General features: G+C 39.6%; 4 long non-coding RNA genes across 4 annotated transcripts in view; 1 reads left to right on the forward strand and 3 right to left on the reverse strand.

The window, feature by feature from the left end:
- Window positions 1–9,059, reverse strand: LOC125962165 (uncharacterized). The gene is made up of 2 exons (XR_007473653.1): window positions 8,599–9,059; window positions 1–1,631 (listed from the first exon to the last, which is right to left on the reverse strand). It is a non-coding gene; the product is annotated as an uncharacterized LOC125962165 (long non-coding RNA).
- On the forward strand, window positions 2,741–17,204 carry LOC125962158 (uncharacterized). Its single transcript, XR_007473645.1, has 3 exons — window positions 2,741–2,801; window positions 9,755–9,887; window positions 16,836–17,204. It is a non-coding gene; the product is annotated as an uncharacterized LOC125962158 (long non-coding RNA).
- The window catches only part of LOC125962138 (uncharacterized), a 112,334-nt gene continuing 99,205 nt past the window's right edge, over window positions 9,845–22,973 (reverse strand). Inside the window, exon 2 of the long non-coding RNA XR_007473607.1 lies at window positions 9,845–9,896. This is a non-coding gene — a long non-coding RNA (uncharacterized LOC125962138). The remainder of the gene's footprint in view (window positions 9,897–22,973) is intronic.
- LOC125962162 (uncharacterized) overlaps window positions 16,955–22,973 on the reverse strand; it is a 7,578-nt gene continuing 1,559 nt past the window's right edge. The window contains exons 2-3 of the long non-coding RNA XR_007473650.1: window positions 17,367–17,431; window positions 16,955–17,240 (exon numbers count right to left, since the gene is read on the reverse strand). This is a non-coding gene — a long non-coding RNA (uncharacterized LOC125962162). The remainder of the gene's footprint in view (window positions 17,241–17,366; window positions 17,432–22,973) is intronic.

Raw genomic sequence — 22,973 nt, forward strand, 5'->3', positions numbered from 1 at the left:
TGTAGCTATATCATTTAATATATTATGGGGAAAACATAAAGCTGTTAAAAAATGAGCATGTCTATTAAACGGCCAAAAATAATCACTGCTTATATTTTGCTGTATTTAGTGTTACAAGTTTTCAAAATTCATAAACCCCCACACATGCATATATGTCTATCAGGTTACTGATTTGAGATCATCTTTTGTAATATAGATATCTCCAGGCATAGGTTGCACTTTGTGCTGCATTACATTTATCTGGAAAGATCTTATATGTTTTCTTTTCATTTTCGTTCACACAAGTTATTTTCTATTTGTTTCTTATTTCTTCTTCGCACCATTGTTTATTTACGAATGTGTTTCCAAACACACAGATGTCACAGACACAGAGTAGAATCGTGGTCAAGAGGGTCTGAGGGGTCAGGCAAAAGTGGAGATGTTGGGTCAAGCGTACAAGCCTGCAATCATACAATGAATGAGTTCTCAGAGTCTACAGTACAGCATGGTGATCTAGCTAATAACACTCAGTTGTGTACTTGAATCTTGCTGAGAAATTAGACCGTAAGCATTCCCATCACTCACACAAACACACACACACACACACACACAGACATACACACATTACATTGTTACTTATGAAGTGATTAATGTACTAAGTGACCAAGGTGGTAATCACTGCACAAAGTACACATATGTCAAGTCATCACATTATACACCGTAAATATGTACAATTTAATTTGTCAATTATACCTCAATAAACCCGGAGGGAAAGCATGAAGGAATAACCATCATACAAGAGAGTAACAATGTTTGAGCATCTCTGTGTTCCTTCTCCTCCTTGATTCTCTTAGGATGTGATACTATTCGCTGAGAGAGCTTCATTTATCCATTATTATCTTGGGGCCTTGTACTCATCTCAGAGTGGATATTCCCTATGAGTCACCTGTACTGACCATATCTGATTTGGGTAGGGTGGCAAGTGGGGAAATGTGGGTAAGAAAGTAGTTAGTAATTTTGAAAATCATTCTTTTTCATTTTGGCACATAGTTGACTTAGTTCTCCATTCCTTCAAAAACTTATTTGGCACCTGATATAATTTAGTCCTCCAATCATTTCTATGTCCTAAGGATCTCAGTAAAGTACTTTTGTAGAAGTAATTTTTTGGCCTGATTAAATTACTGTTTTTCCCCCTAACGTAACAGAGCTACCATGAGGCTCCATGACACACAAGTGGAAAGATGACAACTTCTGTCTCTTTTCTCTGTTGTAACAGTAAACTGAAATTGGAATTCTAGTTGAAAACCATTTCTAATCTTATTTCTTACACTTTAAGACTTAAAAGTGGTGACTTACCTAATTCAACAAGCTTTTAAATTTCTGGGCTGTATTACTTTTCTTTTCATTTCTGGCCTGTCAACCATAAAGTTTTTCCTGAACATACATCTACCGAAATACCCTGGTAAATTAAAAAATGAGCAACTTTTAGTTTGCCTCTAAAGATACCATAGACAACCATAACTGCAAACATTATGCTAGGGAATAACATGTAGCACCATATTTACGGCTTCCAATATCACATTCCTTTCCAACCAACTCCAGACACATAAGCCAATGCCTCAATTTTAAGATTTGTTACAGGAGCATCCCACCTCAAAGAACTAATTTCCATGTCAGCTCAAATAACAGTAGCTACAGTAGAGAAAACTCACAAATAGCACTGTTAATTTTCCACTCATGTCATAGTCTGATGAGCGTTGAAAAGTAACATAGGCATCTGTTTGCTTCTGCAGTTCTGGCATCTTTCAATCCTTTACTTCTAACCACAAGAAGGGATATGCATAATGAACAAATCCCTTTTCACAGCTTACTGGACCAGTAAGCTAAGCACTTGGAAAACAAGCTGCATAGCAACAGTCATTTTGTAAATCAAGATAAATATTGGAATTCCCAGTGTATCTCAAAGGTGGGGTCAAAATAATCAAGAATGTAATTTCCGAGGTGAAAAAACATCATAAGACCCTGCGGTGTTGAGATTTGCAGAAAGAAGAGCACGTTGTACAAATGGAGAATAGGTAGCATTTTGTCTGGTAAGGTCCCTTTAAATTCCCTTTATTTTGTACTATCCATGTTTTCAGAACTATTATAATTTTATACAGAGTATCCCAATAATTTCCCAAACTGGTTATTTTGTGGTGTCAGATAAAAAATTCGGTTAAATTGGAAAAGAAAAACAACACAGAATATGAATGGGTAATAGAGTTTAAGAATCTCCTTACTTGCTCTCCGAGGTATGTCAGAGACACTCCCCTGCTCGGAGCACCTGGGGTGCGGGTGGTGACGCTGTTGGTGTTGGTGTTGGTGATGAAGACAGGGATAATGATGATCGGCCACCTCTCAAATGCCAATTACGTGCACGGCACTGTGCCAACTGAATGACACACATTCTTGTAAAATTTATGCCTAAGCAAGTTGGCACTGTAAATGTGATTTTCCCCAGAGTTTATTGAAGGATTTGAAATCTCAAGAAGTTAACTAACTTATTCCTCAAATCAATCAAGCAAGAATTAGGAAAATAACCTGGATTTTTAACTGTATAGAAATAATCATTGATACGACTCAAAATTCAGATAACACTGACTGTGAAAGCCTGAAACTCGGGATCAAAGAAGGATAGAAATCAAGCAAAATTATCATATGATATTGCTAAAAGCAGGTTTGCAAAGAAAGAAAATATTTTCCCATCACACAAAAGAACTGTATTTTATTCAGGAAGTGGAGGATAAGTAACAATTGCTCAGCTGGTAGAAACCCATGCCCAGGTGACCGACCGACACAGAAGACAGCGAGAGAATCCTCAGAGGATGCCCAGGAGGAGAGCTGCTGGTCTTCCTTCTGAGGCTGTGTGATGCTTTCTTGGGCACCTCCCAGAGGGAAGCAGTACAGCACCCTCAGGTAAGAAACCTCTGTCTGTCAGGAAGCACCACTCGCATATTGAGGCTGAAGGGTAGAGAAGCTTCTTCCGTATCCATGATAGGCTTTGAAGAGAAGAGGAAGGTGGAGCTCTGGAGCTAGTTGAGTCGATTGTCCTTATCCTTTCCAGATGCAGATAAAAGCTCAAGCTCTTACATACTCTTGGGTGGCCACTTCTGCTAGCAATGATGAGCAGGTGCCCCAGGAGGGCATTTCTGCTTGCACTGCTGAGGCACGCATGGGTCAGGGCACTTTATAGGTGGGCAAGGGTCTGGACACTTGCAAGGTGGGCAAGGGTCTGGACACTTGCAAGGTGGGCAAGGGTCATGGCATTTTGGTGTGCACACTGGTGGTGGCTGGCAGGGCTGCTTGCACTGCTGATGTTGAGAAGACATCTTTCTGCAGTCTTAATATCTGAAAGAAAGTATATGACCGTGTTCACAACAAGGAATTCCTATAGGGAAAACAGCAAAATCTTGTGGAATAGCAACAGATAGTATCTCACCAATCTCTAAGTATGTGCTTTAATCTCCTTAATACCTTTTAGTGAATTTCTAACTCCTCTCTCACTCTTCAGAAAATCGTTACATTAGCCCAGAGAAAACCTTCTCTTTTCTCATACAACTTTTCTAAAGAAAATATCTTTGTTTTGAAGAAACATGCAATGATTTCTCTTTTGGTTTCTTTCTTTGTTTCTTTCTTCCTTCCTTCCTTCCTTTCTTTCTTTCTTACTTTTTTACTTTTTTATGAAAACGACATATGCAGAAAAGGCCCTCACATGTTCTAAAATCATGGGCAAGCTCACAAGCAATTTCTATCAACGTTTTCTCTCATGAGGTCTCAACAGGATGACTTATATACAGAGCAAAGGGCAATCAGGATGAGTGTAAGGCTCTCACACCTTCTAAGATAAATGTCTCTGAAATCACAGTAGAGGTCCAAGAGAAAGGCATAGAAAAAGGTAAATACTTTGCTCTTTATCGCTTCATGTCAAAATTTCCTGTTAATTTCTTTTTCAATAGAGGAATTCAAACTAGGTAGCAGAAATCTAGTAAATACAATACAACATTGTGCCCACATTCCACGTTCCCATCCACCAAATAGAATTATACTCATGATGATAACTTTGGACCCATCAAGCTTGCGGACTGCAGCATAAACTCAACTTTCGGGTGTCCAAGAACAAAGTTGAAATGAGGAATCAGACTCACCAGGTTCTCCAAATTCAATCGGAACTCGAATAGCAGGAGGATAGCCGTCGTGCAGCAGAAGACCTTTTTATTGGAACTTATTGCCCCACCCAGGGGGAAGCGGAACTACCAAACTTGGCCTGGTCCAACCATTTCCCAACCCAAATGCAAATCCATCCATAACTGGCTTGGCAGGGACGCTGAAAACAGGGAATATCCTCTTCCAGGATCTCCTCACTGGATTATGTTCTCATGACTCACAGAGTCCCTGCCTTAGCTCTGAGTTTCAGTCGTTTAAGGCAGTGGGAGCTCTTGGAGTGCTCCCTACCTTGTAGTCAAAAGTTCCATTCCTTGACTGTGGACGATGACCCTTCCCTATCTTTCACCATCCTTGACTCTAAAACTGCCTGCCTAGTTGCACTTGATCTGGTGGCAATTTTGTTGTACGTACTGGTTTGAAATGGGCCTCGCTACCTGGTGACACATGTGTCTTTACCTCAAGTCCTTTTTACAATTCCTTTCAGCTTGATTCATGGCTTGCTAAACAAAGTCTCGTTTCGTCTTCGAAAAAGGTCTGAGAAACATTTGCATATCATCTCATATGATTCCCTATCTTGACACTTGGAAACGTGTAGTAACGTGTTGACCACTACGGTCCTCCTTTCACCTTTTGCTCGCTCAAATAAAGAGCATGCAGCAGTCAGATTCCTGTGACCTTTATAAATCTGTTTTACTTCGTGCCACAAGGAATTCACTAGGCACGTAGCATCACCTACCATAACTCAGATGAGCTGGCGGCTCAGACCCAAGACTTAAAACACGAATGAAGCTTTTTGCTCACATCTCCCAAAGGGACATAAGCCATGCCGCAATCTAATTTCTCCCAAATGACCTCATTGGATGTCTTCAATTTTTGAAGAAATCTCAGAGGATTGTTCAAATTTTCTGGCTTCCTGTCGCTTTGAAATTATTGGGAAACCCAATCTAATATGCAAAGCCATTCACGCAACTAATTTTTATGTATTTAATACATATGAATCATTTAAACACATTTTGTTTCACATCAACTCTAGGGTAAATTCAAGAGGAAGTTGAAATCACTTGATTAAAAATGCAGTCACTGATGTCCATTGCCATTCATGTACAACTTCTTAATCATTAATAAGAATTTTGTTATATTTTAAACCAATTTTTTGCATTTTCCATTTTTGTCATGGTGGAGCATGTGTCAAATGAACCTATTTCCTGCTCTACATTCTTCATACAATTTGTCAATGTGCTGGAAGGAAGGTTTTAAGGTTAATTTATGGGTCATATTCACTTGCACATGTCCCCAGTTTTCTGGTCAAGCATTATTCTTTGTGATTCTCTAAGGATGATTTTGGATGAGAGTATTAGTTAAATCAGTAGCCTGAGTTAAGTCGGTTGCCCTCTATAATGTGGGAAGTTCTCATCCAATCCACTGATGGCCTGAATAGAACAAGACTGACGCTCCCTCAGGTACAGGAATATTCCCCTCTCCAATGGACTTCCAGCAGAGTTTCAGCTCTTCAGACTTTGCGTGTTCCACACATATTAATCTCTCTCTCTCTGTCCTTGTCCCTCTTTCAGTAGCATATTTCTCTATGTATATATGTACGCACATTTGTAATATATAATTTGAATATTTCATCTGTCATTTCATGTACATGATTACCTATGGCCAATTAAAATAAAAATTTTCAAAGGTATTTTGAAGTGAACTTAAAGCCAAGCATATTAATGTAATATGACACATGGGGTGTGGAATTACGACAAATATACTGAGCTATTAGCCAAGAACTGAAGTTCCGGAACCATTGCCTTAGCATGTCCACCAAAGATTTCATTTCTGCATTTTCAGTGATTTAGATGTTAACATGTTTTCTAAGTTCCTCCCTTCTATCCTGGATATGAACATTACTCTTTTCTATGCTGTCCCCATGGGCACTGAAGAGTCTTTTGATGGGACATGGTTGGCGAAGGCCCTGTCTGGTTTAGGAATAGAGTTGCAAATCTTGCTTTATGGTACTGTAGAATGTGGGAACAGATGTTTAATGGAATCAGGATATCCCATCTCAACTTATGCAAACTCTTCCCTAGACCGCTGTCGTGCGCTTAAAATTCCTTTATCACGAAATAAATCTCTTGTATTCCAGAAGTGAATACAAGGTTTCAATTGTGTGAAACCAAAACTAGATATAAGGTACCATTTCAGATTCAGAGCATCACATATAAATGATTCAGAGTGACGCTGGGAGGGCAAAGATAAGCAAAGCACTGCAGGTCTGACATCTGGATGAAATGTGAACTTAGGGCACATCTGATATATTTGCTTTTTTCCACTCAGTCCAACAATGTTTTAGGTCTTTGAAGAGAGAAATTTGAAAAAAATGTTCACCGTTTATTCTCTGTCTTCTTCTTCACGTGCCAGAACCCTCAACCTGCCATATTATCTTCACTGCCAATATCTACCCCTTAACCATCCAATTTGGTACTTTGACATATCGCCCATGCATTTAGTAATAGTCCTTTCATAATTCTTCCTGCAGTCAGAAGGAAGAACTGGCCTAGTAACTTGTCTTGGCCAAATAATCAGGAAGCTTCTGAGGAATGGGGTTTTATAATGGGATAACAGGAAGAAGAGGGGAATGAGGAGTAGAGGAGGAGACACTTGAAACCTGTGAAAATCATCAGCAAGGCATGTGCCAGAAGACCCGGTCATAAACTTTCCTTGCAGCTCAGCCACATCTTCACTGACTGCTATATATTTTTTTAACAATATGATACATTGTTATATAAATAAAGGTATATCGTTGAATATATAATGGGGAAAACACAAAGCTGTTAAAAAGTGATCATGTCCATTAAACGGCCAAAAATATTCACTGCTTATACGTTGCTGTATTTAGTGTTACGAGTTTTCAATTTTCATATACCCACACACATGCATACATATCTATCAGGTTACTGATTTGAGATCATCTTTTGTAATATAGATATCTCCAGGCATAGGTTGCTATCTTTGTGCTGCCTTACATTTATCCCCAAAGTTCTTGTATGTTTTCTTTGCATTTTCATTCATCTCAAGTTATTTTCTATTTATTCGTTATTTCTTCTTTGCACCATTGTTTATTTAGGAATGTGTTTCCAAACTAACAGATGTCACAGCAACAGAGAGTAGAATGGTGGTCAGCAGGGTCTCAGGGGTTGGGCAAAGGTGGAGGTTTTGGGCCAACGGTACAAGCCTGCAATCATACAATGAATGAGTTCTCAGAGTCTACAGTACAGCATGGTGATCTAGCTAATAACACTCAGTTGTGTACTTGACTCTTGCTGAGAAATTAGACCATAAGCATTCTCATCACACACACACACACAAAACAGAGAGACATACACACATTTCATTTTTACTGATGAAGTGATTTATGTGCTAAGTGACCGATGTTGGTAATCACTGCATAAAGTACACATACATCAAGTCATCACATTATACACTGTAAATATGTACAATTTCATTTGTCAATTATTTCTCAATAAACCCAGAGGGAAAGCAGAAGGAATAAGCATCACACAACAGAGTAACAATGTTTGAGCATCTCTGTGTTCCTTCTCCTCCTAGGCTCTCTCAGGATCTGATATTATTCTCTGAGAGAGCTTCCTTTATCCATCATTCTCTGGGGTCCTTGTAGTCACCTCAGAGTGGATATTCCCTTTTAGTCACCTGTACTGACCATATCTGATTTCCTAGTTGGAAATTAGGGAAAGGTGGGTGGGAAAGTCGTTAGTAATCTTGAAAATCATTCTTTTTCGTTTTGGCCCATAGTTAATTTAGTTCTCAATTCCCTCAGAAACTTATTAGGCACCTGATATAATTTCAGTCCCCCAATCATTTCTATGTCCTACAGATCTCAGTTAGGTCCTTTTGTAGAAGGAATTTTCTGGCCTGATTAAATTACTGCCTTTTCCCCTAACATAATACAGCAACCATGAGGCTCCCTGGCACACAGGTGGAAAGATGACAACTGCAGTCTCTTTTCCCTGTTGTAACAGTCCACTGAAATTGAACTTCTAGTTGAAAACCACTTCTAATCTCATCTCTTACTCTTTAGGACTTACAAGCGGTGAGTTTTCTAATTCAACAAGGTTTTGAACTTCTGGACTGTATTATTTTTCTTTTCATTCTTTACATTTCTGGCCTGTCAACCAGAAAGTTTTTCCTGAATATACGTCTCCTGAAATACCCTGGGCAAATCAACAAATGAGCAACCATTGCTTTGCCTCTAAAGATACCATGATCAGCCATTACTGCAAACATTTTGCTATTGAATAATATGGAGCACCACGTTTACGGCTTCCAGTATCAGATTCCTTTCCAACCACCTCCAGACCCATAAGCCAATGCCTCAATTTTAAGATTTGTTACAGGAGCATCCACCTCAAAGAACTAATTTCTATGTCAGGTCAAATAACAGTAGCTACAGTAGAGACATCTCCCAAATAGCACTGTTGATTTTCCACTCATGTCATAGTCTGAAGAGCGTTGAAGAGTAACATGGGCATATGTTTGCTTCTGCAGTTCTGGCATCTTTGACTCCTTTACTTCTAACCACAAGAAGGGGTACGCTTAATGAACACCTCCCTTTTCACAGCTTACTGGACCATCTTGGAAAACAAGCTGCATAGCAACAGTCATTTTGTAAATCAAGATAAACATTGTAATTCCCAGTGTATCTCAAAGGTGGGGTCAAAACAATCAAGTATGTAATTTCCGAGGTGAAAAAATTTAATAAGACCCTGTGGTTGTTGAGTTTTGCAGTAAGAAGAGCACGTTGTACACTTGGAGAACAGGTAGCACTTTGTCTGGTAAGGTCCCTTTAAATTCCCTTTCTCTTGTACTACCCAAGTTTTCAGAACTATTATAAGTTTATAGCGTATCCCAATAATTTCCCAAACTGGTTATTTTGTGGTGTCAGATTAAAAATTCGGTTAAATTGGAAAAGAAAAACAACACAGAATATGAATGTGTAATAGAGTTTAAGAATCTCCTTGCTTGCTCTACGAGGTATGTCAGAGCCACTCCCCTGCTCGGAGCACCTGGGGGTGGTGGTGATGGTGGTGGTGGTGGTGCCGGTGATGATGACAGGGACAATGATGATCGGCCACCTCTCAAATGCCAATTATGTGCTCGGTATTGTACCAACTGAATGACACACATTCATGTAATTTTTATGCCTAAGCAAGTTGGCACTGTAAATGTGATTTCCCAAAGAGTTTATTAAAGGATTTGAAATCCCAAGAAGTTAAATAACTTGTTCCTCAAATCAATCAAGCAAGAATTAGGAAAATAACCTGGGTTTTTAACTGTATAGAAATAATCATTGATAGGACTCAAAATTCAGATAACACTGACTGTGAAAGCCTGAAACTCGGGATCAAAGAAGGATAGAAATCAAGCAAAATTATCATATGATATTGCTAAAAGCAGGTTTTCAAAGAAAGAAAATATTTTCCCATCACACAAAAGAACTGTATTTTATTCAGGAAGTGGAGGATAAGTAACAATTGCTCAGCTGGTAGAAATCCATGCCCAGTTGACCGACCGACACAGAAGACAGCGAGAGAATCCTCAGAGGGTGCCCAGGAGGAGAGCTGCTGGTCTTCCTTCTGAGGCTGTGTGATGCTTTCTTGGGCACCTCCCAGAGGGAAGCAGTACAGCACTCACAGGTAAGAAACCTCTGTCTGTCAGGAAGCACCACACGTATATTGAGGCTGAAGTGTAGAGAAGCTTCTTCCGTATCCATGATAGGCTTTGAAGAGAAGAGGAAGGTGGAGCTCTGGAGCTAGTTGAGCTGATTGTCCTTATCCTTTCCAGATGCAGATAAAAGCTCAAGCTCTTACATACTCTTGGGTGGCCACTTCTGCTAACAATGATGAGCAGGTGCCCCAGGAGGGCATTTCTGCTTGCACTGCTGAGGCACGCATGGGTCAGGGCACTTTATAGGTGGGCAAGGGTCTGGACACTTGCAAGGTGGGCAAGGGTCTGGACACTTGCAAGGTGGGCAAGGGTCATGGCATTTTGGTGTGCACACTGGTGGTGGCTGACAGGACTGCTTGCACTGCTGATGTTGAGAAGACATCTTTCTAGAGTCTTAATATCTGAAAGAAATTATATGACCGTGTTCACAACAAGGAATTCCTATAGGGAAAACAGCAAAATCTTGTGGAATAGCAACAGATAGTATCTCACCAATCTCTAAGTATGTGCTTTAATCTCCTTAATACCTTTTAGTGAATTTCTAACTTCTCTCTCGCTCTTCAGAAAATCATTACATCAGCCCACAGAAAACCTTCTCTTTTCTCATACAACTTTTCTAAAGAAAATATCTTTGTTTTGAAGAAACATGCAATGATTTCTCTTTTGGTTTCTTTCTTTGTTTCTTCCTTCCTTTCTTTCTTTCTTACTTTTTTACTTTTTTATGAAAACGACATATGCAGAAAAGGCCCTCACATGTTCTAAAATCATGGGCAAGCTCACAAGCAATTTCTATCAACGTTTTCTCTCATGAGGTCCCAACAGGATGACTTATATACAGAGCAAAGGGCAATCAGGATGAGTGTAAGGCTCTCACACCTTCTAAGATAAATGTCTCTGAAATCACAGTAGAGGTCCAAGAGAAAGGCATAGAAAAAGGTAAATACTTTGCTCTTTATCGCTTCATGTCAAAATTTCCTGTTAATTTCTTTTTCAATAGAGGAATTCAAACTAGGTAGCAGAAATCTAGTAAATACAATACAACATTGTGCCCACATTCCACGTTCCCATCCACCAAATAGAATTATACTCATGATGATAACTTTGGACCCATCAAGCTTGCGGACTGCAGCATAAACTCAACTTTCGGGTGTCCAAGAACAAAGTTGAAATGAGGAATCAGACTCACCAGGTTCTCCAAATTCAATCGGAACTCGAATAGCAGGAGGATAGCCGTCGTGCAGCAGAAGACCTTTTTATTGGAACTTACTGCCCCACCCAGGGGCAAGCGGAACTACCAAACTTGGCCTGGTCCAACCATTCCCCAACCCAAATGCAAATCCATCCATAACTGGCTTGGCAGGGACGCTGAAAACAGGGAATATCCTCTTCCAGGATCTCCTCACTGGATTATGTTCTCATGACTCACAGAGTCCCTGCCTTAGCTCTGAGTTTCAGTCGTTTAAGGCAGTGGGAGCTCTTGGAGTGCTCCCTACCTTGTAGTCAAAAGTTCCATTCCTTGACTGTGGACGATGACCCTTCCCTATCTTTCACCATCCTTGACTCTAAAACTGCCTGCCTAGTTGCACTTGATCTGGTGGCAATTTTGTTGTACGTACTGGTTTGAAATGGGCCTCGCTACCTGGTGACACATGTGTCTTTACCTCAAGTCCTTTTTACAATTCCTTTCGGCTTGATTCATGGCTTGCTAAACAAAATCTCGTTTCGTCTTCGAAAAAGGTCTGAGAGACATTTGCATATCATCTCATATGATTCCCTATCTTGACACTTGGAAACGTGTAGTAACGTGTTGACCACTACGGTCCTCCTTTCACCGTTTGCTCGTTCAAATAAAGAGCATGCAGCAGTCAGATTCCTGTGACCTTTATAATCTGTTTTACTTCGTGCCACAAGGAATTCACTAGGCACGTAGCATCACCTACCATAACTCAGATGAGCTGGCAGCTCAGACCCAAGACTTAAAACACAAATGAAGCTTTTTGCTCATATCTCCCAAAGGGACATAAGCCATGCCGCAATCTCATTTCTCCCAAATTACCTCATTGGATGTCTTCAATTTTTGAAGAAATCTCAGAAGATTTTTCAAATTTTCTGGCTTCCTGTCGCTTTGAAATTATTGGGAAACCCAATCAAATATGCAAAGCCATTCACGCAACTAATTTTTATGTATTTAATACATATGAATCATTTAAACACATTTTGTTTCACATCAAATCTAGGGTAATTTCAAGAAGAAGTTGAAATCACTTGATTAAAAATGCAGTCACTGATGTCCATTGCCATTCATGTACAACTTCTTAAAAATTAATAAGAATTTTGTTATATATTAAACAAATTTTTTGCATTTTCCATTTTTGTCATGGTGGAGCATGTGTCAAATGAACCTATTTCTTGCTCTACATTCTTCATACAATTTGTCAATGTGCTGGAAGGAAGGTTTTAAGGTTAATTTATGGGTCATATTCACTTGCACATGTCCTCAGTTTTCTGGTCAAGCATTATTCTTTGTGTTTCTCTAAGGATGATTTTGGACGAGAGTATTAGTTAAATCAGTAGCCTGAGTTAAGTCGGTTGCCCTCTATAATGTGGGAAGTTCTCATCCAATCCACTGATGGCCTGAATAAAACAAGACTGACGCTCCCTCAGGTACAGGAATATTCCCCTCTCCAATGGACTTCCAGCAGAGTTTCAGCTCTTCAGACTTTGCGTGTTCCACACATATTAATCTCTCTCTCTCTGTCCTTGTCCCTCTTTCAGTAGCATATTTCTCTATGTATATATGTACGCACATTTGTAATATATAATTTGAATATTTCATCTGTCATTTCATGTACATGATTACCAATGGGCAATTAAAATAATAATTTTCAAAGGTATTTTGAAGTGAACTTAAAGCCAAGCATATTAATGTAATATGACACATGGGGTGTGGAATTACGACAAATATACTGAGCTATTAGCCAAGAACTGAAGTTCCGGAACCATTGCCTTAGCATGTCCACCAAAGATTTCATTTCTGCCTTTTCAGTGATTTAGATGTTAACATGTTTTCTAAGTTCCTCCCTTCTGTCCTGGATATGAACACTACTCTTTTCTATGCTGTCCCCATGGGCACTGAAGAGTCTTTTGATGGGACATGGTTGGTGAAGTCCCGGTCTGTTTAGGAATAGAGTTGCAAATCTTGCTTTATGGTACTGTAGAATGTGGGAACAGATGTTTAATGGAATCAGGATATCCCATCTCAACTTACGCAAACTCTTCCCTAGACCGCTGTCGTGCGCTTAAAATTCCTTTATCACGAAATAAATCTCTTGTATTCCAGAAGTGAATACGACGTTTCAATTGTGTGAAACCAAAAGTAGATATAAGGTACCATTTCAGATTCAGAGCATCACATATAAATGATTCAGAGTGATGCTGGGAGGGCAAAGATAAGCAAAGCACTACAGGTCTGACATCTGGATGAAATGTGAACTTAGGGCATATCTGATATATTTGCCTTTTTCCACTCAGTCCAACAATGTTTTAGGTCTTTGAAGAGAGAAATTTGAAAAAAATGTTCACCGTTTATTCTCTGTCTTCTTCTTCACGTGCCAGAACCCTCAACCTGCCATATTATCTTCACTGCCAATATCTACCCCTTAACCATCCAATTTGGTACTTTGACATATCGCCCATGCATTTAGTAATAGTCCTTTCATAATTCTTCCTGCAGTCAGAAGGAAGAACTGGCCTAGTAACTTGTCTTGGCCAAATAATCAGGAAGCTTCTTAGGAATGGGGTTTTATAACGGGACAGCAGGAAGAAGAGGGGAATGAGGAGTAGAGGAGGAGACACTTGAAACCTGTGAAAATCATCAGCAAGGCATGTGCCAGAAGACCCGGTCGTAAACTTTCCTTGCAGCTCAGCCACATCTTCACTGACTGCTATATATTTTTTTAACAATATGATACATTGTTATATAAATAAAGGTATATCGTTGAACATATAATGGGGAAAACACAAAGCTGTTAAAAAGTGATCATGTCCATTAAACGGCCAAAAATATTCACTGCTTATACGTTGCTGTATTTAGTGTTACGAGTTTTCAATTTTCATATACCCACACACATGCATACATGTCTATCAGGTTACTGATTTGAGATCATCTTTTGTAATATAGATATCTCCAGGCATAGGTTGCTCTCTTTGTGCTGCCTTACATTTATCCCCAAAGTTCTTGTATGTTTTCTTTGCATTTTCGTTCATCTCAAGTTATTTTCTATTTATTCGTTATTTCTTCTTTGCACCATTGTTTATTTAGGAATGTGTTTCCAAACTAACAGATGTCACAGCAACAGAGAGTAGAATGGTGGTCAGCAGGGTCTCAGGGGTTGGGCAAAGGTGGAGGTTTTGGGCCAACGGTACAAGCCTGCAATCATACAATGAATGAGTTCTCAGAGTCTACAGTACAGCATGGTGATCTAGCTAATAACACTCAGTTGTGTACTTGACTCTTGCTGAGAAATTAGACCATAAGCATTCTCATCACACACACACACACGCACACACACAAAACAGAGGGACATACACACATTTCATTTTTACTGATGAAGTGATCTATGTGCTAAGTGACCGATGTTGGTAATCACTGCATAAAGTACACATACGTCAAGTCATCACATTATACACCGTAAATATGTACAATTTCATTTGTCAATTATTCCTCAATAAACCCAGAGGGAAAGCAGAAGGAATAAGCATCACACAACAGAGTAACAATGTTTGAGCATCTCTGTGTTCCTTCTCCTCCTAGGCTCTCTCAGGATCTGATATTATTCTCTGAGAGAGCTTCCTTTATACAGTATTCTCTGGGGTCCTGGTAATCACCTCAGAGTGGATATACCCTTTTAGTCACCTGTACTGACCATATCTGATTTCCTAGTTGGAAATTAGGGAAAGGTGAGCAGGAATGTCATTAGTAATCTTAAAAATCATTCTTTTTCGTTTTGGCCCATAGTTAATTTAGTTCTCAATTCCCTCAGAAACTTATTAGGCACCTGATATAATTTCAGTCCCCCAATCATTTCTATGTCCTACAGATCTCAGTTAGGTCCTTTTGTAGAAGGAATTTTCTGGCCTGATTAAATTACTGCCTTTTCCCCTAACATAATACAGCAACCATGAGGCTCCCTGGCACACAGGTGGAAAGATGACAACTTCTGTCTCTTTTCCCTGTTGTAACAGTCCACTGAAATTGAACTTCTAGTTGAAAACCACTTCTAATCTCATCTCTTACTCTTTAGGACTTACAAGCGGTGAGTTTTCTAATTCAACAAGGTTTTGAACTTCTGGACTGTATTATTTTTCTTTTCATTCTTTACATTTCTGGCCTGTCAACCAGAAAGATTTTCCTGAACATACGTCTCCTGAAATACCCTGGGCAAATCAACAAATGAGCAACCATTGCTTTGCCTCTAAAGATACCATGATCAGCCATTACTGCAAACATTTTGCTATTGAATAATATGGAGCACCACGTTTACGGCTTCCAGTATCAGATTCCTTTCCAACCACCTCCAGACCCATAAGCCAATGCCTCAATTTTAAGATTTGTTACAGGAGCATCCACCTCAAAGAACTAATTTCTATGTCAGGTCAAATAACAGTAGCTACAGTAGAGACATCTCCCAAATAGCACTGTTGATTTTCCACTCATGTCATAGTCTGAAGAGCGTTGAAGAGTAACATGGGCATATGTTTGCTTCTGCAGTTCTGGCATCTTTGACTCCTTTACTTCTAACCACAAGAAGGGGTACGCTTAATGAACACCTCCCTTTTCACAGCTTACTGGACCATCTTGGAAAACAAGCTGCATAGCAACAGTCATTTTGTAAATCAAGATAAACATTGTAATTCCCAGTGTATCTCAAAGGTGGGGTCAAAACAATCAAGTATGTAATTTCCGAGGTGAAAAAATTTAATAAGACCCTGTGGTTGTTGAGTTTTGCAGTAAGAAGAGCACGTTGTACACTTGGAGAACAGGTAGCACTTTGTCTGGTAAGGTCCCTTTAAATTCCCTTTCTCTTGTACTACCCAAGTTTTCAGAACTATTATAAGTTTATAGCGTATCCCAATAATTTCCCAAACTGGTTATTTTGTGGTGTCAGATTAAAAATTCGGTTAAATTGGAAAAGAAAAACAACACAGAATATGAATGGGTAATAGAGTTTAAGAATCTCCTTGCTTGCTCTACGAGGTATGTCAGAGCCACTCCCCTGCTCGGAGCACCTGGGGGTGGTGGTGACGGTGTTGGTGGTGGTGCCGGTGATGATGACAGGGACAATGATGATCGGCCACCTCTCAAATGCCAATTATGTGCTCGGTATTGTACCAAATGAATGACACACATTCATGTAATTTTTATGCTTAAGCAAGTTGGCACTGTCAATGTGATTTCCACCAGAGTTTATTAAAGGATTTGAAATCCCAAGAAGTTAAATAACTTGTTCCTCAAATCAATCAAGCAAGAATTAGGAAAATAACCTGGGTTTTTAACTGTATAGAAATAATCATTGATACGACTCAAAATTCAGATAACACTGACTGTGAAAGCCTGAAACTCGGGATCAAAGAAGGATAGAAATCAAGCAAAATTATCATATGATATTGCTAAAAGCAGGTTTGCAAAGAAAGAAAATATTTTCCCATCACACAAAAGAACTGTATTTTATTCAGGAAGTGGAGGATAAGTAACAATTGCTCAGCTGGTAGAAACCCATGCCCAGGTGACCGACCGACACAGAAGACAGCGAGAGAATCCTCAGAGGGTGCCCAGGAGGAGAGCTGTTAGTCTTCCTTCTGAGGCTGTGTGATGCTTTCTTGGGCACCTCCCAGAGGGGGCAGTACAGCACCCTCAGGTAAGAAACCTCTGTCTGTCAGGAAGCACCACTCGCATATTGAGGCTGAAGGGTAGAGAAGCTTCTTCCGTATCCATGATAGGCTTTGAAGAGAAGAGGAAAGTGGAGCTCTGGAGCTAGTTGAGCTGATTGTCCTTATCCTTTCCAGATGCAGATAAAAGCTCAAGCTCTTACATACTCTTGGGTGGCCACTTCTGCTAGCAATGTTGAACAGGTGCCCCAGGAGGGCATTTCTGCTTGCACTGCTGAGGCACGCATGGGTCAGGGCACTTTATAGGTGAGCAAGGGTCTGGACACTTGCAAGGTGGGCAAGGGTCATGGCATTTTGGTGTGCACACTGGTGGTGGCTGGCAGGGCTGCTTGCACTGCTGATGTTGAGAAGACATCTTTCTGCAGTCTTAATATCTGAAAGAAAGTATATGACCGTGTTCACAACAAGGAATTCCTATAGGGAAAACAGCAAAATCTTGTGGAATAGCAACAGATAGTATCTCACCAATCTCTAAGTATGTGCTTTAATCTCTTTAATACCTTTTAGTGAATTTCTGACTTCTCTCTCGCTCTTCAGAAAATCGTTACATCAGCCCAGAGAAAACCTTCTCTTTTCTCATACAACTTTTCTAAAGAAAATATCTTTGCTTTGAAGAAACATTCAATGATTTCTCTTTTGGTTTCTTTCTTTGTTTCTTTCTTTGTTTCTTCCTTCCTTTCTTTCTTTCTTACTTTTTTACTTTTTTATGAAAACGACATATGCAGAAAAGGCCCTCACATGTTCTAAAATCATGGGCAAGCTCACAAGCAATTCCTGTCAACGTTTTCTCTCATGAGGTCCCAACAGGATGACTTATATACAGAGCAAAGGGCAATCAGGATGAGTGTAAGGGTCTCACACCTTCTAAGATAAATGTCTCTGAAATCACAGTAGAGGTCCAAGAGAAAGGCATAGAAAAAGGTAAATACTTTGCTCTTTATCCCTTCATGTCACTATTTCCTGTTAATTTCTTTTTCAATAGAGGAATTCAAACTAGGTAGCAGAAATCTAGTAAATACAATACAACATTGTGCCCACATTCCACGTTCCCATCCACCAAATAGAATTATACTCATGATGATAACTTTGGACCCATCAAGCTTGCGGACTGCAGCATAAACTCAACTTTCGGGTGTCCAAGAACAAAGTTGAAATGAGGAATCAGACTCACCAGGTTCTCCAAATTCAATCGGAACTCGAATAGCAGGAGGATAGCCGTCGTGCAGCAGAAGACCTTTTTATTGGAACTTACTGCCCCACCCAGGGGGAAGCGGAATTACCAATCTTGGCCTGGTCCAACCATTTCCCAACCCAAATGCAAATCCATCCATAACTGGCTTGACAGGGATGCTGAAAACAGGGAATATCCTCTTCCAGGATCTCCTCACTGGATTATGTTCTCATGACTCACAGAGTCCCTGCCTTAGCTCTGAGTTTCAGTCGTTTAAGGCAGTGGGAGCTCTTGGAGTGCTCCCTACCTTGTAGTCAAAAGTTCCATTCCTTGACTGCGGACGATGACCCTTCCCTATCTTTCACCATCCTTGACTCTAAAACTGCCTGCCTAGTTGCACTTGATCTGGTGGCAATTTTGTTGTACGTACTGGTTTGAAATGGGCCTCGCTACCTGGTGACACATGTGTCTTTACCTCAAGTCCTTTTTACAATTCCTTTCGGCTTGATTCATGGCTTGCTAAACAAAGTCTCGTTTCGTCTTCGAAAAAGGTCTGAGAGACATTTGCATATCATCTCATATGATTCCCTATCTTGACACTTGGAAACGTGTAGTAACGTGTTGACCACTATGGTCCTCCTTTCACCGTTTGCTCGTTCAAATAAAGAGCATGCAGCAGTCAGATTCCTGTGACCTTTATAAATCTGTTTTACTTCGTGCCACAAGGAATTCACTAGGCACGTAGCATCACCTACCATAACTCAGATGAGCTGGCGGCTCAGCCCCAAGACTTAAAATACAAATGAAGCTTTTTGCTCACATCTCCCAAAGGGACATAAGCCATGCCGCAATCTAATTTCTCCCAAATTACCTCATTGGATGTCTTCAATTTTTGAAGAAATCTCAGAGGATTGTTCAAATTTTCTGGCTTCCTGTCGCTTTGAAATTATTGGGAAACCCAATCTAATATGCAAAGCCATTCACGCAACTAATTTTTATGTATTTGATACATATGAATCATTTAAACACATTTTGTTTCACATCAAATCTAGGGTAAATTCAAGAGAAAGTTGAAATCACTTGATTAAAAATGCAGTCACTGATGTCCATTGCCATTCATGTACAACTTCTTAATCATTAATAAGAATTTTGTTATATTTTAACCCAATTTTTTGCATTTTCCATTTTTGTCATGGTGGAGCATGTGTCAAATGAACCTATTTCTTGCTCTACATTCTTCATACAATTTGTCAATGTGCTGGAAGGAAGGTTTTAAGGTTAATTTATGGGTCATATTCACTTGCACGGGTCCCCAGTTTTCTGGTCAAGCATTATTCTTTGTGTTTCTCTAAGGATGATTTTGGATGAGAGTATTAGTTAAATCAGTAGCCTGAGTTAAGTCGGTTGCCCTCTATAATGTGGGAAGTTCTCATCCAATCCACTGATGGCCTGAATAGAACAAGACTGACGCTCCCTCAGGTACAGGAATATTCCCCTCTCCAATGGACTTCCAGCAGAGTTTCAGCTCTTCAGACTTTGCGTGTTCCACACATATTAATCTCTCTCTCTCTGTCCTTGTCCCTCTTTCAGTAGCATATTTCTCTATGTATATATGTACACACATTTGTAATACATAATTTGAATATTTCATCTGTCATTTCATGTACATGATTACCTATGGCCAATTGAAATAATAATTTTCAAAGGTATTTTGAAGTGAACTTAAAGCCAAGCATATTAATGTAATATGACACATGGGGTGTGGAATTACGACAAATATACTGAGCTATTAGCCAAGAACTGAAGTTCCGGAAGCATTGCCTTAGCATGTCCACCAAAGATTTCATTTCTGCCTTTTCAGTGATTTAGATGTTAACATGTTTTCTAAGTTCCTCCCTTCTGTCCTGGATATGAACACTACTCTTTTCTATGCTGTCCCCATGGGCACTGAAGAGTCTTTTGATGGGACATGGTTGGTGAAGGCCCCGTCTGGTTTAGGAATAGAGTTGCAAATCTTGCTTTATGGTACTGTAGAATGTGGGAACAGATGTTTAATGGAATCAGGATATCCCATCTCAACTTACGCAAACTCTTCCCTAGACCGCTGTCGTGCGCTTAAAATTCCTTTATCACAAAATAAATCTCTTGTATTCCAGAAGTGAATACGAAGTTTCAATTGTGTGAAACCAAAAGTAGATATAAGGTACCATTTCAGATTCAGAGCATCACATATAAATGATTCAGAGTGACGCTGGGAGGGCAAAGATAAGCAAAGCACTACAGGTCTGACATGTGGATGAAATGTGAACTTAGGGCACATCTGATATATTTGCTTTTTTCCACTCAGTCCAGCAATGTTTTAGGTCTTTGAAGAGAGAAATTTGAAAAAAATGTTCACCGTTTATTCTCTGTCTTCTTCTTCACGTGCCAGAACCCTCAACCTGCCATATTATCTTCACTGCCAATATCTACCCCTTAACCATCCAATTTGGTACTTTGACATATAGCCCATGCATTTAGTAATAGTCCTTTCATAATTCTTCCTGCAGTCAGAAGGAAGAACTGGCCTAGTAACTTGTCTTGGCCAAATAATCAGGAAGCTTCTTAGGAATGGGGTTTTATAACGGGACAGCAGGAAGAAGAGGGGAATGAGGAGTAGAGGAGGAGACACTTGAAACCTGTGAAAATCATCAGCAAGGCATGTGCCAGAAGACCCGGTCGTAAACTTTCCTTGCAGCTCAGCCACATCTTCACTGACTGCTATATATTTTTTTAACAATATGATACATTGTTATATAAATAAAGGTATATCGTTGAATATATAATGGGGAAAACACAAAGCTGTTAAAAAGTGATCATGTCCATTAAACGGCCAAAAATATTCACTGCTTATACGTTGCTGTATTTAGTGTTACGAGTTTTCAATTTTCATATACCCACACACATGCATACATGTCTATCAGGTTACTGATTTGAGATCATCTTTTGTAATATAGATATCTCCAGGCATAGGTTGCTCTCTTTGTGCTGCCTTACATTTATCCCCAAAGTTCTTGTATGTTTTCTTTGCATTTTCGTTCATCTCAAGTTATTTTCTATTTATTCGTTATTTCTTCTTTGCACCATTGTTTATTTAGGAATGTGTTTCCAAACTAACAGATGTCACAGCAACAGAGAGTAGAATGGTGGTCAGCAGGGTCTCAGGGGTTGGGCAAAGGTGGAGGTTTTGGGCCAACGGTACAAGCCTGCAATCATACAATGAATGAGTTCTCAGAGTCTACAGTAGAGCATGGTGATCTAGGTAATAGCACTCACTTGTGTAGTTGAATCTTGCTGGGAAATTAGACCATAAGCATTCTCATCACACACACACATACAAAGACACACACACACACACACACACACAGAAACAGGGAGACATACACACATTACATTGTTACTGATGAAGTGATTTATGTTCTAAGTGACCGATGATGGTAATGACTGCATAAAGTACACATATGTCAAGTCATCACATTATACACAGTAAATATGTACAATTTCGTTTGTTAATTATTCCTCAATAATCCCAGAGGGAAAGCATGAAGGTATAAGTATCATACAACGGAGTAACAATGTTTGAGCATCTCTGTGTTCCTTCTCCTCCTTGGCTCTCTCAGGATCTGATACTATTCTCTGAGAGAGCTTCCTTTATCCATCATTCTCTGGGGTCCTTGTAGTCACCTCAGAGTGGATATTCCCTTTTAGTCACCTGTACTGACCATATCTGATTTCCTAGTTGGAAATTAGGGAAAGGTGCGCGGGAATGTCGTTAGTAATCTTAAAAATCATTCTTTTTCGTTTTGGCCCATAGTTAATTTAGTTCTCAATTCCCTCAGAAACTTATTAGGCACCTGATATAATTTCAGTCCCCCAATCATTTCTATGTCCTACAGATCTCAGTTAGGTCCTTTTGTAGAAGGAATTTTCTGGCCTGATTAAATTACTGCCTTTTCCCCTAACATAATACAGCAACCATGAGGCTCCCTGGCACACAGGTGGAAAGAAGACAACTTCTGTCTACTTTCCCTGTTGTAACAGTCCACTGAAATTGAACTTCTAGTTGAAAACCACTTCTAATCGCATCTCTTACTCTTTAGGACTTACAAGCGGTGAGTTTTCTAATTCAACAAGGTTTTGAACTTCTGGACTGTATTATTTTTCTTTTCATTCTTTACATTTCTGGCCTGTCAACCAGAAAGATTTTCCTGAACATACATCTCCTGAAATACCCTGGGCAAATCAACAAGTGAGCAACCATTGCTTTGCCTCTAAAGATACCATGGACAACCATTACTTCAAACATTTTGCTATTGAATAACATGTAGCACCACATTTACGGCTTCCAATATCAGATTCCTTTCCAACCACCTCCAGACACATGAGCCAATGCCACAATTATTTTAAGATTTGTTACAGGAGCATCCCACCTCAAAGAACTAATTTCTATGTCAGGTCAAATAACAGTAGCTACAGTAGAGACAACTCCCAAATAGCAGTGTTGATTTTTCACTCATGACGCAGTCTGGTGAGCGTTGAACAGTAACATGGGCTTTTGTTTGCTTCTGCAGTTCTGGCATCTTTGACTCCTTTACTTCTAACCACAAGAAGGGATATGCTTAATGAACACATCCCTTTTCACAGCTTACTGGACCAGTAAGCTAAGCACTTGGAAAACAAGCGGCATAGTAACAGTCATTTTGTAAATCAAGATAAACATTGGAATCCCCTGTGTATCTCAAATGTGGGGTCAAAATAATGAAGAATGTAATTTCCGAGGTGAAAAAACATAGTAAGACCCTGCGGTTGTTGAGTTTTGCAATAAGAAGAGCACGTTGTACAAATGGGGAAGAGGTAGCACTTTGCCTGGTAAGGTCCCTTTAAATTCCCTTTCTTT

Source organism: Orcinus orca, chromosome 1 (assembly GCF_937001465.1).
Source record: "Orcinus orca chromosome 1, mOrcOrc1.1, whole genome shotgun sequence".
Taxonomy (NCBI): Eukaryota; Metazoa; Chordata; class Mammalia; order Artiodactyla; family Delphinidae; genus Orcinus; species Orcinus orca.